General features: G+C 37.9%; 1 protein-coding gene across 2 annotated transcripts in view; it reads left to right on the top strand.

Moving 5' to 3' along the window:
* PDZRN4 (PDZ domain containing ring finger 4) overlaps positions 1-26420 on the top strand; it is a 430067-nt gene that overhangs the window by 271917 nt on the left and 131730 nt on the right. The gene's annotated exons all lie outside the window — the stretch shown is intronic.

Raw genomic sequence — 26420 nt, forward strand, 5'->3', positions numbered from 1 at the left:
GGAATTATTTGATTAATTTGGAATTTGTGCTTTGGTTTAAGAGGAAGACCTGGTATATTTGTATTTTATGCAAAAAGTACTTGCTCTGTCTTGGCTTAAAAAAGGGAGATAAAGGAATTTTCTTACCACTTGTACTTGGATTCTTTTTATAATTCTGTGTCTGTTTTAGCACTCAAAATTAATTTCAAAAGCTTATTACAATATTTGTATTGTAATAAAAAGGGAAAAACTGTGTCCCTTTTCAGATGTCTCTTTAATGTATATCTGAGGGCTTTTTAGAATAAAAATAAGATAATGATATTCCAAGCCTTCAGAGTTTTCACAGAATTCTATTAATTCACCATTTTATTTAGGCAGGATTCTCTGGGGGTATATGAAGTCCAAATTTCTTGTCTGGCAAAATAAAGTTTATTTCTCCCTTCCGGTTTGTCCCAGATGTGACATGCTACTACTTTTGTTTTTAGATGATACTGCTGATGAAAGACAATGTTTGGGATGTTGGCAGTCTATGGGCACAGCAGTAGCCAAGTGCCCACTGCCTACTGGTTCTCTCAGACTTCCCCCTGACGTGATTCATTTCACAGTGGGCTAATTACAAAGTGGATTTGCTACACATGAAACAGCCTCCTCAGTTGCAATGTTAATGCACATTTTCATGGTAATGTGATCAGAAGCTCATTAGCCAGTTTCCAAAATGATCCTCCGCATTAATTAAATATAAAAATGACTCCTTTATCACCATAGAGAGGAAAAAGAAGATTAACATTGTTAATTACGCCAGGGGCAATACCTTTTGCTTTGGGTTTTTTTTTTTTTAACTATAAACTTGTAAACCCAGGCTGGAATCATCTTCATTCCTAGATAAGCTTTCATTTGCTTTGACTCATGAAAACAGACTCTAGGTGGAACACTTCCCTTTAGTTTGGTTTGTTGGAGTTTGAGTTCTACTATTGTTTTTCTTTAGGTGGTGGAGGAGCAGGGGAGTGGATTAATCAATCTATTATTTCTCTGAATCACTAAATTGACATAAAAGTATAATATGAAGGAAGTGGTAGGTGGCATCCTCCCTGATTATGAATGGGTTAAGCTATTTATCTTCTGCTAAGAAATCAAGCCAGATTTCTGCATCCAGAAGGGATGGCTGTGTTTGTTAAGGAGCCTTTGTTATAGGATTTTAAAGTGCTTGTCTGTGAGTTTTGCTTTTAAGTGCTTTCTAAATCTTGAGAAAATAGATAAGTCATACTCTCTATGGCCTCCACCTGTATTCCTTCATATATTTATTTTATTTTCTCTTCTCCTGAGTTGCAGTACTTATGATCTTTAATAAAGGGGGTGAAAATGAAGTATTAGCTTCCATTTAGCTGGCTTTTATTAGATAAGTTAAAACTCCGGCTTAAAGATCTTGTGTGTGTTTTCCAAGGGAAACCCTCCTACAGTTTGTCTCTAGCTTTGTGCTCTATTTTATTGAGTTAATGGAATAGATAAGATATCAAAGGAAACCAGTGATAGGCTCATATAATACACTGGAGCCCCGTGTGGTGCTGCAAACTAGTTTCTATTTTTATTTGGAGTAGTGGCAGCCCAGAGCACAAGTGAGAGTGAATATGTTCTTAACCAGGTGTTCGCGAGGGTACACATGGCTGCCCCCAGAGTAGAGGATACTATTTACAAAAGTGACTGGGGATTGGAAACGATATATATTAAAAGCGAATTAGCTCACACAAATATCAACACCTGATGGTCCAAATCATATGTATTTATTTAGAGACTTGTAATTCTTAAATCACCTGATTTTATTGTTCCTTTTGTTATTATTTCTTAAAAGCTAAGGCAAATTAAAGTTTATCAGGGGTGTGAAAATTTAAGACTAGCCATGAATGCTACATATATGAACAAAACAATTATTTCTCTGTAATAGAGTCATTATGACATTGAACTTTTTCCCATTTTCTCTCTATAATTCTATATTTTGTTGTCTCATAACATGGGCCACATAGAATTCAGTTTCAGATTTGTAACCACAGTAAACAAAAATAAATGTGCTCACTGAGGAGTCTAGTGAAACAATCAGAATAATGTACATAGGTGTGAAGTGCAGTCAAGTTTAAATTTGGTTAATGTTTTTTGCTCAAACAGAGAAGCTAGGACTTTCAGCAGACAGAAGAAAGGAAATGCTGCCTCAAGAAAATTATTTTCACCTGAAGTTGGGCCAGTCCAGCTTCAGTATGGAAACGGATCCAAGAAACTAGGCTTTGTGTAGATCTAGTAACCTTCACACCAAGTAATTTTCATGCGTCTATTAACTTTATATGTGTCAGGGACACAATTGTTATCTGCAGTGATTTATTCAAAGTAGGTTATTTATTAACCTATTAAGAATTAATAAATGGCCAATTTGAACAATGCCATTCTATTGACACAGATTAAATTGCCTGTTTTGTATTAATCTGATTGAATAGACAGTTGGACCAAGAGAGCTACAGTAGCTTGTTAGACATTTATGACCTAAAAACAGATTTATCTCTGAGGGAGATTTTATGGTAATACCTAACTTTGTTGAGTTCTTAGTTTAACTTTTCATACATAAATTAAATGTAACTTTTTGATTGATTAAATAATGCAAATTATCAATGGAATGTTTATTGGTATTGAATAGTGTGAACGTGGGAGCAAATATTGACTGGTTTGGCACAGCTAGAAGGCCTCGCCCATGCCCCCATGGAGTACTCTCATAAGCTGAAACAGAACCTGCATTGACAGTTACAACAGTTACGGTACTAACAGCAGCTAACAGCGAGCACTTCCTTTATTCTAGGCTCTGTGCTGGGCACTACATTGTAGAACAAATGAGACAAACATATTTCTCATTTATTCTACAATGAGTTCTTTAATCTTGTATAATCTCCCTTCTCTAGTGACTGTCCCATATTCCTCAGAAATTTAGTTTCATACCATGTAAACCCAGTTATAATGTCAACCTCTTTACCCAAATATCATCCTTTCCCCCATATTCCTTAGTGCTAGTGAAGGTCTCACCATACTTCTTGCTATCAGTGAAACTCAAAAATACTAAATTAAAATAGGCACTTCCTCATCCACACTGAACTTCTGGCTATTTTATTTCTACACATTCTGCTGCATCAATCCCTGCCTTCCCACAATCACAATTCTTTTTATTAACTGTCTGTGACATCATGGTAACAACTTTTCCACTTAGAATTTGTCAATGTGTCAGTCTACTCTGATTGCGTTGCTAAACCCATATTTCTAGAAAGTATTCAGTGGCTCCCAATTAATATACAATGAAGTAAATCTTCTCATTCCAATATATTCAAGGACCTCCTAAGCTGGCACTAGATTCCTTTCTGGCTTTCTCTTTCACTGATCTTCCCCCCAATGCAATTTATAATCTATCTAGACCAATGATTTTACTTTTCTTTCCAAGTTGATATCCAGACTTAGACCCTTGTAACTGCGTTCTCTTCTTTCAGCCTCTGTGGATGCCCTCTCCATCCCACCACTATCTGTCTTCTTCCATCACTAGCTATTCAAATCCTGCCTCTTTGGCTTTAATATCTCCTTGGGCAGAGAGCTTTTTGGAGTTATTATTATTTTTTTTAAATCTGTATCTTCCCACCTTGGAACTCTCATAGCATTTTGCTTGCACTATTTTGAGTTTCTTCCTTTTTTATGTGTTCTTCTGTCTGGTATTATAGTCAAATGTGTGTAACTGACTTGTGTGTTCTGGAATGCAGATCAGGGGCTTGACTGTCCTTTAACCCCCACGCTGCCAGCAGACACTCACTGAGTTCCACCATGCTGCCCTGAATGACCACAGCCTCTCCCCATCGACAGCTTCTGGTGAAGGACCACATCACTCTTTCTTCCTCTCTGCCCCACACTTACCAGTTGACTAAGCCAGGAACAGTCACCTAGTACATGAATTTGAGGGTACAATTAGTTCAATTACATTTTTAAGTCTCAGAAATTTATTTTGGGAAACAGGCCATTATTAAAGGGATTAGAATGCAGAAGGAGAAATAGAAAGAGAGGAGGGCTTAAGTAAACTGGAGAGCTTGAGGGTCTGTGTTTCACCAGACATACAAAGACCAAATATGCTAAGAGAATCAGAAAAACCTGAGAAATAAAGCATGACTCATGAGAAAGAGAAAAGAATAAACAGCAGGTCTGCAGAGTGGCCTAATTTCCCCAGTTCCAGGACATTTCTATAACAGATTCTCCATTTATTTTAATTTTCTCAAATATATCTCTTCTTTACAATCAGAGGAACAAATGAGGACACATCACAATAAGGTCTTACCTTTGTCAATTACTCAGCAGCTGCCTTAAACTCTAGCTGTTCAGTTCAATACACTATTTTCAGTAAGCTTTGATTGCCTGATATGTGCCTAGTACTCATCTTTGCCATGACGGGATTCGAAGACAGATGTGGCAGTCCTTGCTTTTGAGAACCACACACTATGGCAGTAGAAGAAAGACACAAAGCAGAGAATTTCCACATGGTGTGATAAGTGAATATGTTGAATTGAGAGATGTTGGCAGACTTCTAGAGGAGTGCACAGGGACTCAACAGGGAGGACTGGAGGTTTGGAAGAGGGGGATGATAAGGGAGAGGAAATCAAAGAAATGGAAGGGTAAAGAAGTCCATGGAGGTGGCAAACAAGTGCTGGGTGTGAATGGACCTGGAGTAGGGAGCTACAAGTGACGAGTGTTACTTAAACCTCAAGTGGCAGGCAGGCTTCAGAACATGGCCTGAGATGTGGGCAAGACCAGACTTTGGAGAGTATCCCATGTCCCAGGATTTTGTCTGTTCGTTTGTTTTTAAAGAGGGAGAATTCACTCTGATAGGAGTTCAGAGTGTAGACTTGGCTGTGGTGTGTGTCTGGGGACATTGGGCTTGAATATTGCAGCAAGACTACAAGGGAGACTAATTTGGAGGCTGTTGCAAAGAGTTAGATAGTGCAAGAAATCATTTATAAAACAAGGACAGGAATGAGGCACTGAGAAGGTAAATTAGATTTCTGGCTTGTGAGACCAAGGAAGTATTCTGAAATTTATAGAAAGAATAAATAAGAGAAGGAAGTAAGTTCTTGGAAGAGGAGAGAAGGCCATTGATTTCACCATGAGCTGTCCAAGAAATGCTTGCGGACAGTGAATATTCAAAGTAAAAACTGTATATATGTGTTTGTTGGATGATATCAACCAAAAAGATCTGAAAAGTGAGGAGAAAAACTGAACAGTGAAGAGAGTTGTGAACCAAGGACATAAAATTGAGGAACACAAAAGAAGAAAGAAAAGGTGATAAAGTGAAATTGCTATAGTGTGAGAATGCAGACCAGCAGAAAGTTGTGGGAGAAGCCAAGCAGAGAGGGTATTTTAAAAAGAGTGGTCAACATTGTCCAACTGGTTAAGAACTGCAGTGTCTTTGGATTTGAAAATACGTGGTGTGCTACCTGGGTGCTTCTTCAGGAAGCACTTGCTGTCCCAGCTGCTAAAAGTGCTGTCAACCTCTCAGGGACTATCTTACCTGCAGAGTGTCCCTCACCCAAGGTTATTCCCCTCTCAGGACTCAACCCCTCCAATGACAGATGGATGCAAGTGTACATGAGCCTGGGCATCTTGGCCTCAACTGGAACCCTCTGAAAGGCGACTCTAGTTCCAGAGCTCCCTGCAGCTGTTGTTGAGCCTGCGTCCTAGTTTGGTTCACCTTCTGCCCAATTCTGCTTCCTTCTTCTCTTCCCTTCCACAAGAGGAATGCTCCTTAGAAAGCACCTTTCCCACTAAATTCTGTTTCTTGTTAGCTTCCTGGAGAACCTAACCTGGAGAGAGGTCAGTGGTGACAATTACAGAGCATCTTAATACAGAAATGTGGACAAAATTCAGAAAGTGGATTTTGGAATTTTCCAAGAGGACTATTTCTGAAGAGTGATAGTGAAAAATCCTTGCACAACAGGCAATCACTATTTTGTATATTCATTTTATATGGATAGATTTTTACATAATGAATTTTCACAAGCCATTTATTAGGTATTCAATCAATACTATTAAATGATTGGTTATGGTGGTGGTTTAGTCACTCAGTTGTGTCTGACTCTTGTGATCCAGTGGACTGTAGCCCACTGAGCATCTCTATCCATGGGATTTCCCAGGCAAGAATACTGGAGTAGGTTGCCATTTCCTTCTCTAGGGGATCTTCCTGACCCAGGGATCAAACCCATGTCTCCTGCATTGCAAGGTCATTCTTTATCATTGAGCTACCAAAAAACCATTCAATGATTAAGGAAACAAACAAAACAAAACAAACATAGTGTAGGGTCTCTAACTTTTTTATTAAATGATTAAGAAAAATGAAAAAAAATTAAATCACTAGGTACTCAACAAGAGGCCCTAAACTATGGACCTATGAAGGATTCTGTTCTTGAAAAGTTTATAACTCAGGAAGGAAAGGTGAGCAGTTTGCCCAGAACAGGCTCTGTCTCAATCACTGTTTTCTGTTAGTCCATCTTGGGCATACACCATCAGAATTTTAGGTATTATTCTTTTCTTAAAAATTTTATAGAGTATAGTTGATTTACAACTTTATGTTAATTTCAGGTGTGCAGCAAAGTGACTCAGTTATACATATCCATATATCCACTATTTTCTTATATTCTTTCCCCAAATAGGCCATTGCAGAATATTGAGTAGAGTTCCCCGTATGTATACATCAATCCCAGTCTCCCAATTTATCCCTTCCCATTTTATCCCCAGTAATCATGTTTGTTTTCTACATCTGTGACTCTACTTCTGTTTTGTAAATAAGTTAATTTGTATACTTTTAAAAGATTCTGCATATAAGCAATATCATACAATATTTGTCTTTCCGTGTCTGCCATTTCACTAAGTATGATAATCTCTTAGCCTGTCCATGTAGCTGTAAATGGCCTTATTTCATTCACTCTGGGCTGAGTAATATTCCATTGTATATTTATAATGCATCTTCTTTATCCATTCCTCTGTCAGTGGACATTATGTTGCTTCCATGTCCTGGCTGTTGTAAATAGTGCTGCAATGAATGCTGGGGTTCAGGTACCTTTTCAAATTATGGTTCTGGGCATATGCCCAGGAGTGAGATTGCTGAGTCATATGGTAACTCTATTTTTAATTTTTTAAGGAACCTCCATACTGTTTTCCATAGTGGCTATACCAATTTACATTCTTGCCAATAGTATAGGAGGGTTACCTCTTCGTATGCACTCAAGCATTTATTGTTTATAGATTTTTTGATGATGGCCATTCTGATTGGTATAGGGTGATACCTCATCATAGTTTTGATTTGCAATTAGTGATGTTGAGCATCTTTTTGTGTGCTTTATGGCCCTGTGTACGTCTTCTTTGGAGAAATGTCTATTTAGACTTTCTGCCCCATTCTTTTATTGGGTTTATTTTTTATATTGAGTTGTGTGAGCTCTTTGTATATTTTAGAGATTAAGCCCTTGCAAGTTGCTTGGTCGCAAATATTTTCTCATATTCTGATGGCTTCCTGTTTGTTTTGTTTATGGTTTCCTTTGCTTTGCAAAAGCTTTCAAGTTTAATTAGATTCCATTTGTTTATTTTTATTTTTACTACTCTAGGAGGTGGATCAAAAAAGATCTTGCTGTGAATTATGTCAAAGAGTGTTCTGCCAATATTTTTCTCTAAGAGTTTTATAGTATCTGGCATTACACTTAAGTCTTTAATCCATTTTGAGTTTATTTTTGTGTGGTATTAGGGAGTGTTCTGATTTCATTCTTTTACATGTACCTGTCCAGTTTTCCTAGCTCCAGTTGTTTAAGGAACTATCTTTTTTCCATTGTATATTCTTGCCTCCCTTGTCATAGAGTAGGAGACCGTAGGTTAGTGGCTTCATCTCTGATCTATCTATCCTATTCCATTGATTTGTGTTACTGATTTGATTACTGTAGTTTTGCAGTGTAGTCTCAAGTCAGGGAGTCTGATTCCTCCAGCTCCCTTTTTCTTTCTTAAGACTGCTTTGGCTAGTCAAGGTCTTTTATATTTTCATACAAATTGTAAATTTTTTCTTCTAATTGTGTGAAAAATGCCATTGGTAATTTGATAGTGATTACATTGAATCTGTAGATTCTGCTGAGTAGTATAGTCCAAGAACATGGTTTAGCTCTCCATCTGTTTGTATCATCTTTCTTTTATCAGTATCTTGGTTTTCCGAGTACAGGTCTTTTGCTTCCTTAGGTAGGCTTATCCCAGGTGTTATTCTTAATAGATGAATTCTTGTGATTCATGAGGATTCAGGTATCACTGGGTGGTAATTTTGTTTTCAGATTTAGAATTTTCAGAAATTTAAGTGCAACAGTGATTTTCATATATAATGCAACATTTCCCAAAGTCGTCTATATAACCTGTCATAGTTCTGTCTCATTTCTAGTTGTATTCATTTCTTCTCTCCTAATTATTTCACTCGCAATGTGGAATAACAGGTTTTAAAGATTATTATAAATAGTTCATTGTTTCCTTCAACAAAAAGTTTAAAAGGGAGTAGCCCCATATTCTCCTGTGTTTCAACATATATCATCCAATTGCTAATTTGTGCCATTTTATAAGAAGCTGTAAATCCTACTTCATGGTTGTTCAGAGTCCTAGTGAAGAATACCACCTATTTCTCCTTTCTACAGCTTTTTAGAAATACTGTAGGCAATTTTTATAAACTTGCTCTCATCTCCGTTGTTGTTGTTCAGTTGCTAAGTTGTGTCTGACTCTTTGCAACCCCATGAACTGGAGCACGCCAATTTTCCCTGTCCTCTATCTCCTAGAGCTTGCTCAAATTCATGGTCATTGAGTTAATGATGTCATCCAACCATCTCATCCTCTGTTGCCCACTTCTCCTCTCCTCAATCTTTCCGAGCATCAGGATGATGGGAAATCATCTAATGAGTCAGCTCTTTGCATCAGGTGCTCTAAGTATTGTATTATTGAAAGTAACTCAAAGTATTGAATTATTCAATTCAGCCTCACTCCTTCTAGTGAATATTCAGGGTTGATTTCTTTTAGGATTGACTGATTTGATCTCCTTCCTGTTCAAGGGACTCTCAAGAGTCTTCTCCAGCACCACAGTTCAAAAGCATCAATTCTTCAGTGCTCAGCCTGCTTTATGGTCCAACTCTCATATCCGTACATGACTACAGGAAAAACCATAGGTTTGACTATATGGGCCTTTGTTGGCAAGGTGATGTCTCTGCTTTTTAATGTGCTAAGTTTGCAATAGCTTTTCTTCCAAGAAGCAAGCATCTTTTCATTTCACTGCTGCAGTCACTAGCTGCGATGATTTTGGAGCCCAAGAAAATAAAATCTGTCAGTAGTTCCACTTTTTCCCCATCTATTTACCATGAAGTGATGGGACTGGATGCCAGATGCCATGATCTTAGTTTTTTGAATGTTCAGTTTTAAGCCAACATTTTCACTTTCCTCTTTCACCTTCATCAAGAGGCTTTTTAGTTCCTCTTTGCTTTCTGCCATTAGTGTGATATCATATGCATATCTGAGGTTGTTGATATTTCTCTGGGCAATCTTGATTCCAGCTTGTGATTCATCCAGCCTGGTATTTTGCATGATGCACTCGGCATATAAATTAAATAAATAGTGTGGAAATATACAGCCTTGATGTACTCCTTTCCTAATTTTGAACCAACCCATTGTTCCGTATCTGGTTCTAACTGTTGCTTCTTGTCCTGCATACAGGTTTCTCAGGAAACAGGTAAGGTGGTCTGGTTTTCCCATCTTTAAGAATTTTCCACAGTTCGTCATGGTCCACACAGTCATAGGCTTTAGTGTAGTCAATGAAGCAGAAGTAGATTTTTTTTTAATTCCCCTGCTTTTTCCTATGATCCAACAGATGTTGGCAATTTGATCTCTGGTTCCATCTCAGTGGATATTAGATTTTTCTGAACTAAGCTTTTACTTCCAAACATCTTAAGGGTCTGTGCCATGTACCTTAATTTCAAAATTAAAGTTTAAAAAAATTTAAACTATTTTCAAGTGTATATGAACAAAAAGAATTACTAAGTATGGTTTAAAAATAATAAATCACAGATTAAGGACCACTCTTTTAATCAGTGATATTATTATTTTCGTATAATTAAATTATGGTACAATTCAGATATTAATGCTTTTGAAGTAAAGAAAAACTTGGGAAAGAGTGTTTCTCATTGAATAACCACAAATAATTACACTGTACTTGCTTTGTGCTCAGTACGGTGCTAGACAGCAACAGAGAATGCAAAATAAGCATTATCTAAGAAGCCAGTCTTCAAGGTGTATTGTTGTTGTTGTTGTATTGTTCTCATTCAGTCACTAAGTTGTGTCCTACTCTTTGTGACCCCATGGACTGCAATACACCAGGCTCCTCTGTCCTCCACTATCACCCAGAGTCTGCTCAAATTCATGTCCATTGAGTCAGTGATGCTATCTAACTACCTCATCCCTGCTGCCCTCTTCTCTTTCTATTACAAAGCAATTAGAAGACAAATGTGTAAATGTACAACTTTAACACAATCTTAACCTTATCCTATATGGGTAAAGATAATCAAAGGGTCTTCATATAGCAGCCTAACTAATGGTGGTTCTTATTTAGAATGACCTAGATTAGGAGCCTAGGATCATTTTTAAATTCAGCATAATTATTGTATATCCAGTCAGTCTATGTAGTATGTTGGTGCCCAGGATTTACTGTAAAAGCAAAGTCATAAAATATGACTAATAGGACCCACATAGGGGAAATAGGATAAACAGTCTCACCAAAGTAGGATATGGGATGAGGATGGTTGCGTATCTTGATCTCTCTGCAAAAATGAATGAACTTGGTGACATCATCACTGCAGGATTCCATAAAACTTAAATATGTGATCAAATAGAGTCTCTGAAATAAATTTAAATGATAGAACATGTGTAAGTATTGTTTGCTTGGCACTTTATTTAAAGGAGCACTGTCATGCTAAGTTGATCCTCAATGGATAGATTTTTGCCATTCACTCCTTAAGTGTGCTCTATATTTCCTTAGAGGCTCATTTTTTTGTTTGTTTGTTTGCATGAAGTTGCTTCTGCCTTTGCAATTGTGAACCTCAGTGTTAGACAACATGGAAAATAGTGAAAATGTTTTACTCTGTTCATAACTGAGGTATAATTAACTGTTTGATGAGTACTTGCTAAATGCCTAAGAAAGAATAGAGGCTTTGGAATCAAGCAGGACTTATGTCCTCTCTGATTGTGAATTAGTTACTTAATTTCATTGAGCCTTTGTTTAATTGATGAATATCAATCTTGAAGGGTTCTATTGAGGATTAAATGAGATCATATATTTAAATTACACATTACAGGGATGCTATAAATAGTAAATTTGGGGGTTATGATCTCAAAAGTTTTAGTGACCTTGTGAGTTAGGTAATATTGTCCCCATTTTGCCAGTGAGAAAGCTGAGGCACAATGTAATCATGTGACAAATTCATATTGTCAGCAAGTAGAATATCTGAAATTCAAATCAGGAGTTGCCTAATGCCAAAGTCCATGTTCATTTTATTATAAATATCAAATATTCTTTACCCTTTGAGCTTTCCATATTTATCCACTGAAAAGTGAAAGTGAAAGTCAGGCCAAAATATTGGAGTGGGTAGCCTTTCCCTTCTCCAGGGGATCTTCCCAACCCAGGGATTGAACCCAGGTCTCCCACATTGCAGGAGGATTCTGTACCAGCTGAGTCACAAAGGAAGCCCTTTATCCACTGAACTGATCCATAAATACTGAGCTCCTGGTACATAGTAGGTCCTCAACAAATGTCTGATAAAGAAAGAAAGAAGAAATGGCAGGGGGGCGGAAAGGATGAAGAAAGGGAGATAATAGATGCTATTTATATTTCTCCACAGAAGGTTCTACAGAGATGCCATTTTCAGTATAAGGAAAAGAAGCAGGTCCTCTGTATTACCACTCTCCCATCAGTTTTAACAGCTTAAATCAAACTGTCTCAACTATGAAGCCCATCAGCATGGGAAAGTGATTTGACACTTCGCATATTAGGGCTTGAAAGCCTTTCCCGAATTTTCCCATAAATCTGTGCCTAGTATGAACAATCCTTCACAATCTCTTATCTTTCTTCATACATTCCCAACAGCCCAAATTTTCACCAAACCAAACTATAATTTCCTATTTGAAAGCAACATGACTTTTCTCATCTGTTTGCCTTTCAATGAAATGTACCTTTTTGCCTAGTGTGTTTTTTATGCCCTGTACACAAAAAAATTCTAATCCCTTGTTACTCAATTCCAGGCTTATCATTTGGGAAGTCTTCTCTGAACACAAGACAGGATAGATTGCTCTTCTCAAAATTCTTCCAAAATTTGAAAGATGGTTCTGTATTTGTGTTTAGTTTTTCTGCATCTCTGCATTTCTACTGTATCACACAGTGCCTGGCTCAGAAAGTATTTAATACAAATCAAGTCACAGAATAGGAGTGGGGACATAGCTACAAATGCATTCACAAAAGAAACCTGATTTTACTATTGTCTCCAGAATTCACTGAGGTCTCTTTCAAAATAAGATGATTTAAGAAACTACAAAATTGTGTATTTGCTTGATTTTGAAGATATCTGTTTTGTAATATTGTTACTCTCAAGGCTTATTGTCAAATTTAAGGAAAACTGGGGGCATGCAGGGTTGACAAGCTACCACCTTTAATATACATATTGATTGCAAGCTGAATCCTCAGTTCAGAAACAAGAAGACATTGGGGAGAACTCACATCTTAAAACTGAGGAAAAGTGGTCATTGCTTTTCTAAAAAACAAAAACAAAACAAAAAACACTGTCAGCCCTTCTTTCACCCTGTACTGCACCCTATTCCCTGACCTCTTCCCAAACTGAGGAGTTTATTAACAAGGTGGATTCAGCATATCTGGTCCTTTTCACAAAATTGCCAGTCATAATGGATAATGATATAACTTTTATTCCTCAACTGTCAAACTGGCCAATATACCTTGCTGTTGTTCTTCCTGGATAGTTTCCCCATTGTCCTTCAGCTCACTAAGTTGTTGGCTTCCTCAAAGCCTGGGTTAGGTATCACCTCTTCCAGGAACTCTCCCTGGAGTCCCTGAACTGGGACTCCTTAAGAAGGCCCTTCTTTTCTCCTTCCAAAGTACCCAGTGCTTACCTTTGTCATGACATATACCAAACGGTATCATTTCTCAGTTTACTTGTTTATGATTTTCACTGGTCTCTGAATCTCTGGAGGGCACAAACCCCATTTTCGGTCTAACTCAGTACTCACACACTTATTTCTTGAGTAAAGGATAAATGGCAAAAGTCTAAATGAATTCTGTGTGCAAGGCAATATGTTAAAGGTGACATAAAAGCAGAAGATGGGATCCCTGCCCGCAAGGCGTTTAGTGTCCTGCAGTCTCCAGGAATACACACTTGTTCACCAATAACTGGGCTTCCCTGGTGGTTCAGATGGTAAAGAATTCCATGGACAGAGGAGCCTACTATAATGCAAGGTAAAATATTAGTTCCATGAGAGAGAGAGAGAGAGAAAGAGAGAGAAACAAGGTATCATGAGATGTTATAGTGATGAAGATTTACTGTATTATAGATAAAAAAGTATGATATATATATCATATACATATACATAATATATATCATATTATATACATCATATACATATACATATAATATATATACATCATATACATTGTATAAAGCAAAATAGTGTTTTGTGTGTGATGAGATTGTTATTGATTTAGTAACTGTCATATTTCTCCATCTGCTGCCTTCCATGCTATTTTGTGCAAAATGGCTTAATACATACTTCTTTTTATTTTACATGATTTATATCCATCATTGAAATAGTAAACTGTGGCTAAGTTATTACAGTATTCATTTTCTATATGTCCCTCCTAACTATAAAAGGATTCAAAGTGGTAATTATAAAATACACTGGAAATGCCTGAATTTTTTCTGATGATGTAGTCTTTGGTTTCATAGTTAGTAGAGCACCAATAAGAAAATTTGTCCAAGTGCAACTATCCCATTAAAGTCACATAAAGCAAAGAGTAGACCCTCATAAAACATGAAAACAAATTTTAAAGGTTTAAGCTCTAAATAAAACCTAGTCCAATTCAATAATAGTCTAAAAATAGATTTGTTTCTATATCCAAACCATATATATATATAAACCCTATTTATTTTGTTGTTGTTGTTTAATCACTAAGTCATGTCCAACTCTTTGCAACCTCATAGACTGTAGTCCCCCAGGCTCCTCTATCCATGGGATTTCCCAGGCAAGAATACTAGAGTGGCTTGCCATTTCCTTCTCCAGAGTCTTCCTGACCCAGGGACTGAACCCACATCTCTTGTGCCTCCTGCATTGGCAGGCAGATTCTCTACCACTGAGCCACCAGCCGGGCTGTCCTGTGTTTAGTCATTCAGTCATGTCCAACTCTGCAACGTAGACTTGTAGCCTCCCAGGCTCCTCTGTCCATGGCATTTTCCAGGCAAGAATACTGGAGTGGATTGCCATTTCCTATTCCTGGTGATCTTCCTGGCCCAGGGATCGAACCTGTGTCTCCTACATTGTCAGGCAGATTCTTTACCACTGAGCCACCAGGGAAGCCCCTTATTATGCATGACTACTTATGAAAGTGAGGATATTCTTTGACCAATGAGGAACATAATGAGAGTAAAGATAACCCCCTTCACTTACCCAATATCAGTGAAGTTTTGCAAGTAACTAACTCAGTGACCCACAGATAATTTGAGATAGACAACTCAGAAAGGGTAGAAGTTAAGATTCTGAATTTGAAAAAATTGTAGTTTTTAATCAGAATTAATTTTCTTTTGCCACAAAATTAGTTCTGAACTGTGACAGAGATGCCCAGCATATTCTAGGTCAGACCAGAATCTTATCCAGATTCTAGGATAATCTGAAGGTGGCGGGGAGGGGGGGGGCAAAGAAAGAGGAGATTTTAACTGTTTTGTTTATGGTGACCATTTTAAGAACTAAATATAAGAATGGTAAATCACTCTCAAATTCAAGAATTTTCAAAATTGAATTTAAAATTTTTAAGTCTTTTGGAATTGCACCATGTATTTAATGCAGTTGGTAGAATTGAGAGAATGAGTCAGTGACAACTCTAGTCAATATAGTCATATTTCACTAGATGTGACATTTAAACTAAAAAGTGTTAGAGAGTATCTCTTCCTGAACTGACATAGATTAGATGGCTGACTTTAGTCTTCTCCATTTTCACCTTCTGAAATAAAACATCACCAGTAAAAACCAGTACCTTAGCAGATGCATAAACATCACAAATTCATTTCTATGATGCTCATCTCCACAGTAGATTATTCTCAGATATATTTCAGTGGAGCCTATGACTGCAAATTCTTTTTCAGATGTGTGGGATCCAGATACTAAGTATTCTAAAAAGTTGTTAAAACCAAGTTAAATATTAATTTAAAAAGAAATGGCCTTACAAATTTTTCATACTGTCATTTCAGTCTCTTGAAAGTAAAGTAGCTAAGTCTTAGATCTCAGGAAAGTGAAATTGTGGTTTCATAACTGATTAAAAACAACAGTGATAAAAGCATTTAAAGCAAATGCCATACATAAATAGCTTCCCCAGTGATCATATTATGAGATGATCTCCTTGATGGATTATCATTTTCTGGCTGAGTAATTGACACCTCATCTGTGACTGCTGAACTGACCACTGGCATCATTGAGCTACCCAGGAACACTGTTATCAGTGTCTTAAGGATTGCTCCCTAGAGCTTCCCTCTTCTTCTCCTCGCCATAAATACCTGGTTCTCACCTTCCACAGAAAACAGAAAATCATTTGAAAACTGGCCTCTCACTTTGAAGTTTGCTTTGATGGTTTTGAAGTATTCACAGCTTTTCAGCCAGTATTATCTATGTTTCATAGATCACAGAAAATCCTGAGAGAGGGGAAAAACATTTATTAATTTGAGATGTAGAATCCTCTGTTGATATTTTTCATATGGATTTAGTTTGAATTTTAGATACCTTGTTATAAAGTGTTGCTTTTAGATAGTGCTTAAGAGACAAATGTCTAACAGGACCTTAGAGAAATATCTACATACATTTTATTAATAACATCATAGTATCTGCAAGTGGGAACCAATGGGTGGTCACATATATGATGCTTAAATCCCTCAGAAAGGAAGCTTGCAGGACTAGCAAATGGTACCTCAGCCCCTGAGTGTATTTTAATACACTTTGATTAGTTACTGGGTTACTTAAAGATACAGAAGGATGCTAGACTCAAGCTGCACTTAAATGATTAAATGTCATATGCTTTAACATTTTTAAGTTATATAAAAAACATCTTTTGGTCTGTATAAATCCTAGCAAAGTAACAATACGGTCCTTACCAATTGTGAAGATGAACACCTGTGGTTATTTCATTCAGCCCAGTATTTAAATTATCTTAATTTGCTATAAAGAAAAATACCTCTTTGGTTATATTTGCTGTCAGGTTACATGGCCTGGGGAGCAGGCTCTGAGGCAAAGGGTTGTACATGAGATGCTTCAGAGCTTTCCCAGGAACAGCACTTGTGTGGGAGTGAAGGCAGTAGGACCAGGCAAAAGGAAAAGAAGATTGTAGCGCAGTCCCGACAGAGAGCTCAGAAAATGAAGGAGGTCGCTGTGAAGCTGGGATGACCCTTCAGAATTGTTCCCAAGTGAGGCAGAGTAACCTGGCTCTGCACTCCTGCATCATCTCCTCTTTGGAGGTTGGCGGCTCCTGGTGAGCAGGCTTGCTTTGCACTAGGTCACTAATTCCCTTTAGCTGAGCTCAGTGCCCGGAGCAGAACAAAGCCGTGAGGCAGTAGCACCCACTGGCCCCTGGGGCTGGGCAAGTGAGTGCCTTGGTCCTGAAAGCTGAATCTCAGTGCTCAGCAAGCATCCACCGCATATACCAATTCATCTTGTGATATATGGATATCATTTCTAGGCTATAAAAAACCCCCCTTCCAAAGGAATTTTAATCACTTAGAAGACAAGGTCAGGTTGCTTAAGGTTAGAGTGTCCTTCTCCTCTTTATCCACTTTGTTGTTAGATTAAATCATTTTCTGGAATTAAGAGTGTCATTGAAAATGTATATTTCAAAGTCATATTTTGAGAATGTGACTTTGAAAGTCTGACCTGTAGAAATGTGATAAACTGTGTTTGGAGATTGATTTTGCTGAGTGCTAATACCAGATCATGGAGTGATGTAGTTTCACTTACTAAATACTGCCCAGCCCATATTGTTGAACTCTGGGCTGCCACAGTCACCTCCTCAGGATGTTTTCTGTCCTGTGACTAGTGGCTTCATATGTACTCATCCATCTTCTTGTCCCATTACATTTTGTGTGACTGATGTTCTGTACCCATTAAAATTGATGGGAAAGAACAAAGAGAAGAAAAATGTGCCCTTCAATTGATGACTTCTTTGAAAGAGCAAATGAGAATTCTCTAGTACCAACAAGAGATTTAAAGTAGTAGGTGTCCCCCCATTTATTAAGTGCTTTAATTAGGTTTACTAAACAGAGTCTCCTATGTATAAAAGCACATTCTCAGCATGCTTTAAAATTCAGCATCCCTCTGAAATATTTGATATTTGTAAGTTGAATTAATAGCTGTTACATTGTTTATAGTCAGGAGTCATTTTGGTGACTTCACAGCAGTACAATCAATTAGATCAGATGCCCTCCATGCAGATCCCATCCCCACCCCCACCTCGGATAAGCTATTATAATGGCTTATTTTACATTCTATGATAGCCAGTAATTAAATTTACTGTTACTGTAAACTTAAGCCAAAACCACAGTAATTTTGGAAGACCCAATCTTCCTAGGCTTTTTTGCATATATTGAATGTTATCTTTGTTCTCAACAAATTGCAGAGCAGCAAGGTATTTCTGCAGTGCTCTCAAAACATCTGTTTAATTACAACATCTAATGTGTTGAGGGGAAGGAAACCTGCCCAGCAGAATTTACCAGACTTTGGCCTCTACACCTCATTTCTCCTCATGTTCCCATGTTTGTCTTGGAGAAAACAGTGTGAACATATTTCTTAAGTGACAGGAGAAATTCACATTTTAAAAATAAAATTAAAATGAAATAAACTTAACAAAATAAAAATACAACCAAATAAATTATTATGGATTTCCCTTAAGAGAACCTCACTGTCCAGGGATCAAGGAATCCCCCTCGATATATTTAAGTACTATGGATAATATGGTCCAAGGAGAGTCAGGAAAGTAAAAAACATTCTCCCATATTGACTTTGGCCACAGGGATGGTGGGAGCTATTCTGAAACTTGTTCATAAAAGTATACCTGTGAACTGCTGTTAAACTGAATGTGGCCTTGCTGGTTTACATTTTTAGCAATGCTGTTGATCACATGCTGTACAAATACTTGGACCAACTTTGGGGCAAATGGAACTAAGCAAACTAAAGTCAGATCCTTTCATTTATGTAAACAATGATCTCAATTAGCCTTGTCTGATAGAAATTTCAGTGCTGATGGACGTATTCTATATTTTGTTGTGGAGTAGTACGTAGCCACTAACTACAGGTGGGTACCAGTTGGTTAAAATGCAGCTAATGTAACAGAGGAAATAAATTTCCAGTTTTATTACTTTTAGTTGCTTTAAATTTCAGTGGCCACATGTGGTTGGTGACTACTGCCTTGGATAGTGCAGGTCTGAACATTCTTAAGGAAGCATATCCAGTGCAATAGATTTTAAGGTTTTATAACTTTAAAGTTCAGTTCAATTTTTATTCTATCCTAGCATTTTTTAAAAATCTCTCTGTCAATTTCTTTTGGGGGGTATTTTGTTAAAACATGTAATGCTTCTTTAAAAACTGAAATAAAATATAAGCTCTGAAAACAAGCATGTAAAATATGAATCCTACAGAATAACCTACAAAAAGGTGTCTTAGAAATTGGAACACTGAAAGAAACCCCTCACAGATTCTTTGTAGTAAAATTTCACAGAAAAAACGAATGATCTTGACATTTTATAACTTACAGATCTTAAAAGCCTGAAATCTGGGTCACTGTACATTAGCAGTAGGAGTGAAGAATAAATTCATTTTAATCTAAATGCAAAAGAGCTGCATTTCTAGACCTAAAAAATAATTGCCATGTATTGGGGCATTCTAGAAAAAGAATTCCTTTCCAACTGTAACAACAAAAATAAAATAATAAAATGACAAAATAAATAATAGTATAATTAGGGATGCAGTGCATTGAACCTCCTTTCACAATCTTCCCCAGTTGTAGGATTCTGCCTATCAGTCATGTACATTGATCTGAGAAATTCTTGTGAAGTGTTTCTTCAAGGCTCTCATCAGTTCATTTTGACTGTAATAATATTTCCTATTATGTAAGAATTGTTTTATTCTCAATATTTACTCCAAAGTATGTGCAATAGGACTTGTCTCTTAGTAGCAAATCCATCTCCTTTGAATACGTATTGTTTTTCCCTGGTGAGGGTATCAGAAGCCATTCATTCACTAAGCTGTGAGTCATTGTCTGCCCAACTGTGTCCCTCATCCTGTTCTCAGACAACATATTCAAATTGCCAAATTCCTTGATCTTCCTCTACCGTCCTTGTTACCTCTACTCCTCATTTCCTTTACTGCCAAATCTCTGGACTTATTAAGCCCTCACTTCTCCCCAGTCCTAATCTATCTCCTTGATCCTAGTCTCTGCCTCAGGTCATCGTCCGTCTGGTGCCCATACGTTGTCCTTCAGGCTCCTTTGCTCAGACGTCTTTTGTGACAGATTCCCCACCCTCCGCAGGACACAGTCCCATTACACCAGTTACACAAGGCTCAGAAAACACAATCCTAAAAGCCTTCTACAGTCACCTCAACTGGAACCAGTTTCTATCTATCTATGTTAGTTGACTGTATTTCTTTTCAGAACAACTCCAAAATGTATAAATAAATTAATAGGATTAGTGAGGTTTATTATTTTAGAGATTACAAAACATTCTCAATGCCCTATCTTATATTTAAGTTTCCCAAGTAATTCTGGGATCCAAGTAGAGCAGGCAGGATTATTTCCCCATTCTGTAAGTAAGGAAACCTGCTGAGATAAGGAAATGTGAAAGAATAAATCAAAGATTACACTCCCAGTAAGAGATCCAATTTCTGGGGTCTTTCTATATTAATAAAATAAATGTTTTAATAAAAATAATATCCTCAGCACCTACGTGGGGCTTCCCTGGTAGCTCAGAGGGTAAAGAATCTATCTTCAATGCAGGAGACCTGCATTTGATCCCTGAGTCTGGAAGATCCCCTGGAGAAGGAAATGGCAACCCACTCCACTATTCTTGCCTGGAGAATCCCATGGACAGAGGAGCCTGGCAGGCTACTGGCCATGGGATCACAAAGAGTTGGACACAACTGAACAACTAATACTTTCTTTCAGCACCTAGGATAGTGCCTGTCACATCAGATCAGATCAGATCAGTCATTCAGTAGTGTCCGACTCTTTGTGACCTCATGAATCGCAGCACGCCAGGCCTCCCTGTCCATCACCAACTCCCGGAGTTCACTCAGACTGAAGTCCATTGAGTCGGTGATGCCATCCAGCCATCTCATCCTCTGTCGTCCCCTTCTCCTCCTGACCCCAATCCCTCCCAGCATCAGAGTCTTTTCCAATGAGTCAACTCTTCACATGAGGTGGCCAAAGTACTGGAGTTTCAGCTTTAGCATCATTCCTTCCAAAGAAATCCCAGGGCTGATCTCACATAATAACGGTTAAAAAAAAATGTGATGGATAAAATGAATGAGTGAATGAATGAATGAGGGTGCATTGCTAAGGGTGCTAAGGGCCTTTTGAATATTGTGACTATCATTTTGCTCTGGATTAACTAGGCAATGAGCAGGTGATCCAGGGATCCTTGAGCAGGGGGGAGCAGGTAAATATGAGAAGACAAATAGGACATGAGATAAGAGGTTCATTCAGTGGGACAGTGGGAACCAAGATAAAAATGGAAGAGTGAGAGACTTTTTAAAAATTTTTTAATTAATTTTTATTGGAGTATAATTGCTTTATATAGGGTTTCCCAGGTAGCACAGTGGTAAAGAATCCTCCTGCCAATGCAGGAGACAAGAGACATGGGTTTGATCTCTGGGTTGGGAAAATCCCTCAGAATAGGAAACGGCAACACACTCCAGTATTCTTGCCTGGAAATCTCATGGACAGAGGAGCCTGACAGGTCACAGTCTATGGGGTTGCAAAATAATTGGACACAACTGAGTGATTGAGCACACACACGCACACACACACACACGTAGTTGCTTTACAGAGAGATATTTTAAAGAATGAATTAAGAATTATTACTCCTTGATACTAGTTGAATGTGCAGCCAAAGGAGAAGGCAGAGCCCAACATTCATCCATTGTGTGGCTGTCAGTGATGCTCATTCCAGAGAGAGATCAGCCTGGAGGAGTCGTTGTCTTCTTTGAATGTAGATGAGCCTTTATCTGCTAAGCCCTTTGGCATCTGATTGTACTATATATTGTCTCATAATCTTTATGGATCCATGTCTAATTATTCACATGTGAAAATGTTGTTTTCCTCTATGTTTTAGTACTTTATTGTTCCCGTGGCACCTAAGCTTCTGCTAGGCAAAAGATAGACTCTCCAAGAAGTGCGGAAATTGATTAATTTGAATATGATATAAACACTACATAATTGAATTATGCTGCACCTTTTATTATAATTAGGCTCAAGTTGTACAGTTGAAAGTATGGTTTTCAGAAAAAGTAGCCTATCTATAAAATACTGGTTAAATTTTTCTCAAATGTGTTTTGCTACTGATGCCTTTTAAAGTGGAATAGAAGTGCAATAAAATGCACAAACTTAACTTCCATACAGGAAAAGGATTTTAAAGATTATTTTCTTCAAGATTTCTATGGAATACTAAAATAAACATTTAAATTCCCTCAAGCTTTATAGGAGAGAAATGTTCAAGTCGTGAAGCCAAGAATGGTCTCTTACTGGCCCCCCGCCCCTGCCTCTTTTTAGCTGTAGTAAAATAAAATGGCTGCATATTGTCCCCATTTTAATCATATGATTATGACTACAATTTCTAGAAAACCAAGACTTTTTCCATCCATGCTTACTTTCATTGTACCGATGTCAGAAACATGGCGTTTGTTTTCAATTAAATTAAGATAATTTATGTCTTTAAAACTTAGCTCTTAGAAATAATTAAGTGCATTAGTGACTTTTTGGTAATATGAGTAGTAAATTAACCTAGTGGTTAACACTGACCATCTGATGAGACACAATACAGACTTTAAGTGCATTCTCGGTGCATGGCTGCTAGCACAGTGGCAGCTGCAGCGTGAATAAGAACTGAACCCTCCAGGATCATCCCATCCTTAGGATGTTATCGTGGTGACACAAAATCCAACTGATGACCAGGAAAAGGAAAACTGTAACTAAGGGAGCCATACACAGAAACCTTATGAAAAACATATGATTCAAGCTGTTCCTGGAACATCAAACAGATGGAGGTCAGCATTCTGGCCATAAGGACAAAGAGAGTGAAGGATCAGGATTTGGGGAATCTAGACTATGCCGGTGTGGAACACTGGGGACTTTGGGAAAGAAGAGCAAGTGCCCCAAAAAGGCAGGGGCAGATGTTGGGATATTGAGTGCCAAGCTGAGAAGAGTGAGTTTTCTTTACATGCAGTTAGAAAGCTTCAAACAATGTTGTTTTTTTGAGAAAGATAGATCTATGTTTGCTAAAATGAGTGGAAGTTACTATTTGCAAGATGAGTGTGATTTTCATTTTGATTTTAGGAATCAAATCTTTTGGTTTGTCTGTTTACCAAATGAAATAAGGAGCTTCAATATATAAAACAGGGTTTCCTGGCTGAGTCTGAGAAATTGAGGAGGATGGACTGAGCACTGTGAGCCCCAGGGTGGCCCCGAGGCTACCACAGGTGGGAATGGTGAGGAAAGCAACTGAGGAAGACCAGAGGTTAACAGAGATATCCAGAGAACCCAGAGGAGAGGCTGGCTTGGGAAGAGTGGCTGAAAGAAGCAGCCAGGCCAGAGCATCATGATTTGGTTACTGAGTCTGGTGGAGAAGGTTAGAGAGAAAAAGGAGGCAGAGAAGTTTCTGATGTTTCACTTTGGAGGAACTGGTAAGAGGGTAGTGGTCCTGAGTAGAAATACAGAAGGCAAAACAGATGTTTAGGAATAAGTGAGTACTGGGCATGGGACCTGCATTCAAAGAGTCTATAGAATAGTGTGTGTCAAAAATTCAGACAAATATTGTGGCTTGACTCACTGACTTGAATATGTTACATATCTGATTGCCCCAAATCATGCCAGCACAGTCCAAGTCTAAATGAGTGATATGTTTGTATTTATTGCTTTTTTTTCTCTTTAGTATATCCTGGAGCTTTTTTTTCTGATTTTTCATGTTAACCTTTCAAAACAACTTGAGAAATTACTAGAGGAGAGTCTTGACACCTGGCATATGATTCAGGCTAATGTAACAAATTTTAAAATGTCTTTTCATAGGCAAGTTAAAAATGTGCAGCTTAGAGAGTCGTTGAAACTCCATATGCCTCTTTTGGCCAACACAGTAATGCAGCCTGCAGAAATAGAAATGAACATTCAGAAATTGGAAGCATGCCTTTGTCTAAAATCTGGGCCATATTTAATCTTTACTACACATTGAAACCTTTCAATTAGCCCTTACCAGACTTAAATAAAGAAGCAAATAGCTGGTGCTGGATCCCTCATCCTGTCTGCAGCTGAATCAGGTTCCCTGGCTAAAGAGATGCAATGTGTTTAATAGCCTTTATGAACAGACTTATGCGCCCAAAGATTCTGTTATTTCAGGAAGCTCTTATGAACAAGCCTCTAAATTGTGAATGCTTATTAGACATTATAAATCATTTTCCCTTGCAATAAACATCAATTAAATGCACTTCACAAGCCACAATGCATGGTACAGATTGATTCTGAAGATAGCACAGCGCCCTGGTTACCTACAGTTGGGGTGTAGAAAAAGAATGCCCATTAAATTAACATTAGCTTAAGAAAAATGAAAACTTCTTGAACAATTACAGGTTTACTGTTTTGACTGAAGGGTGAAAAAGGAGCTTTGTTCCAAGAGATGAGACTTGAACAATGCTATTCTGCATGAAACTGAGAGCTTGCCAGCGTTCCCAACCTGACAGATAGTGTGTGCCAGATCTTAGTTCTGCTTCATTAGGCTCTCGTGAATAAGTGGTAGATTTTCCCAGTTTATACATTTTCTGTCAGGATATCCTGCATAACACATGTTTTTACTGCTGCATTTTTGTTTATATATTGGTTGCCGCATTGACAAAGACTTTATTCCCAAATTAGAATAAGTATCCTTCTTTTCAAATATTTAGATAGGTATTAGGAATAGGTTAAAGTATACACACATGTTACTTTTTATAATGTTGTGCATTAACTATGTAGTCTTTCAAGAATTTAATTTTTCAGTGAATGAAAATAAACATATTTAACTGGCTTAAAACTTTCTAATACATAAATGTTAACACATTGGAAATGAAGTTTAATGGACAGGCATTTTCTAAGTGAAAACATTTTTCTTGTTCAGTTTGAACAAGGCAAGTCTGGAGAAAGTGAATTGTTTACAGATGAATTCACTTGGATTTTAACTGAGAAAAAATTTAAGCAAGTTGTCTGCATGAAACTTCTTAGAGCCTCTGTGTATGCATGCTCAGTCATGTCCATGTCCCATGGACTGTAGTACACCAGGCTCCTTTGTCTATGGGATTTTCCAGGAAGGAATACTGGAATGGGTTGCCATTTCCTACTCCAGGAGATTCTTCCTCACCCAAGTATCAAACCCGCATCTCCTGCATTGGTAGGCAGATTCTTTACCCACTGTGCCACCTGGGAAGCCCTGTTAGAGCCTACTTGAATACATTTTTGAAATACCCATTGTATCTTAGAAATTGTGTAGTATTTTCCAAGTAACATGTTACTAATAATTGCATAAAGGTACTTAACATTCACAAACCATATTTGTGTTTGTATATGTGTGGGTATGTAGGAGGGTGGGTGGGTGGATGGAGAAAAAGGGAAGGAGGGAGAGAAGTATTATCCTGTAACGGCACTATTTTTCCTTTGCATTCTGCTCTGCCTTTTTGAGTGAGAAGAGTTGAGTTCCATCTTGCTGCAAAATGCACACAACCCTAAATGAATGGAATCATGGAGATGTGTCTGTCTGTTATGAGCAGACACTACCTTCTTGCTGCTGGACTGAGGAATAACAAAGTAGATCTTGAGAGTTCAGTTTGTTCCATTTGATTCCTTCATCTACAGGGGTCTCTAGTATGTTTAAGTCATGTGCTTTCCTCAGGACAGCTGGGTAGTGCTTCCGTTACCCTGGATTATGTTCTGTAGAGTTTCTTGTGTAGTAAAAGGGGACCTTTCTTGGGCCCTAGCATCGAAGAGACCCCAATTTGAACAAAGGCTTCAGGGAGACAGTTGATGTCAACGAAACTAATGCCAAGCACAAAAGTAACAGCAAAAGCAACCACTAAATTACATGGGCAAACCTCCCTAAAAAGAGAAGAGAGGAGGCTCCTGACAGCCATGCCTTCACGTGTTATCCCAGGTGATATCTACCTCTCAGAACATCTAACATAGATACATATTAGCTAGATTCTACCCATATAAATGAATTGGGGAATGAGACTGAAATGTCTCCCTTACTTCCTTAGCTTTAAAGATCCTATCTCACACTCAAGACTCAAATTAAATGCCACTTGCTTTTTGATATCTTCTCAGAACACTAAATAGAATCAGTGGATTCTCCTCCAAAAATCCATACTACTACCTGAGACTTTCTTAGGAAACTTTCATCAGGTGCTTTGTATTTTAATTGAGTTTTTAAAATTCCTGTCTTTGTTCTCCAGAGCAAAACCTTTTTCATATTTGCTTCATTCCTGTACCCCACTCCAAATCCCACAGGAAAGTGCTTTGCACATAGTGAGGTTGTGAGCAGCCGGTGTGAAAAGACTGTCATTGCTTAGTCGCTCAGTTGTGTCAAATCTTTTGCAACTCCATGGACTATAGCCTGTCAGACTCCTCTGTCCATGGGATTTCTCAGGCTAGAATACTGGAGTAGGTTGCCATTTCCTTCTCCAGAGGATCTTCCTGACTCAGGGATCAAACCTATGTCTCTTGCATTGTCAGGCGGATTCTTTACCACTGAGCTACCAGCCCTTTGCACATCGTAGACTTTCGTTAAAATGTCATTCATGTTCACTTTCAGTGTTAACCTCACACTGTGCTCCCAAGGATTAGATTT

Source organism: Bubalus kerabau, chromosome 1 (genome assembly GCF_029407905.1).
Source record: "Bubalus kerabau isolate K-KA32 ecotype Philippines breed swamp buffalo chromosome 1, PCC_UOA_SB_1v2, whole genome shotgun sequence".
Classification (NCBI taxonomy): domain Eukaryota; kingdom Metazoa; phylum Chordata; class Mammalia; order Artiodactyla; family Bovidae; genus Bubalus; species Bubalus kerabau.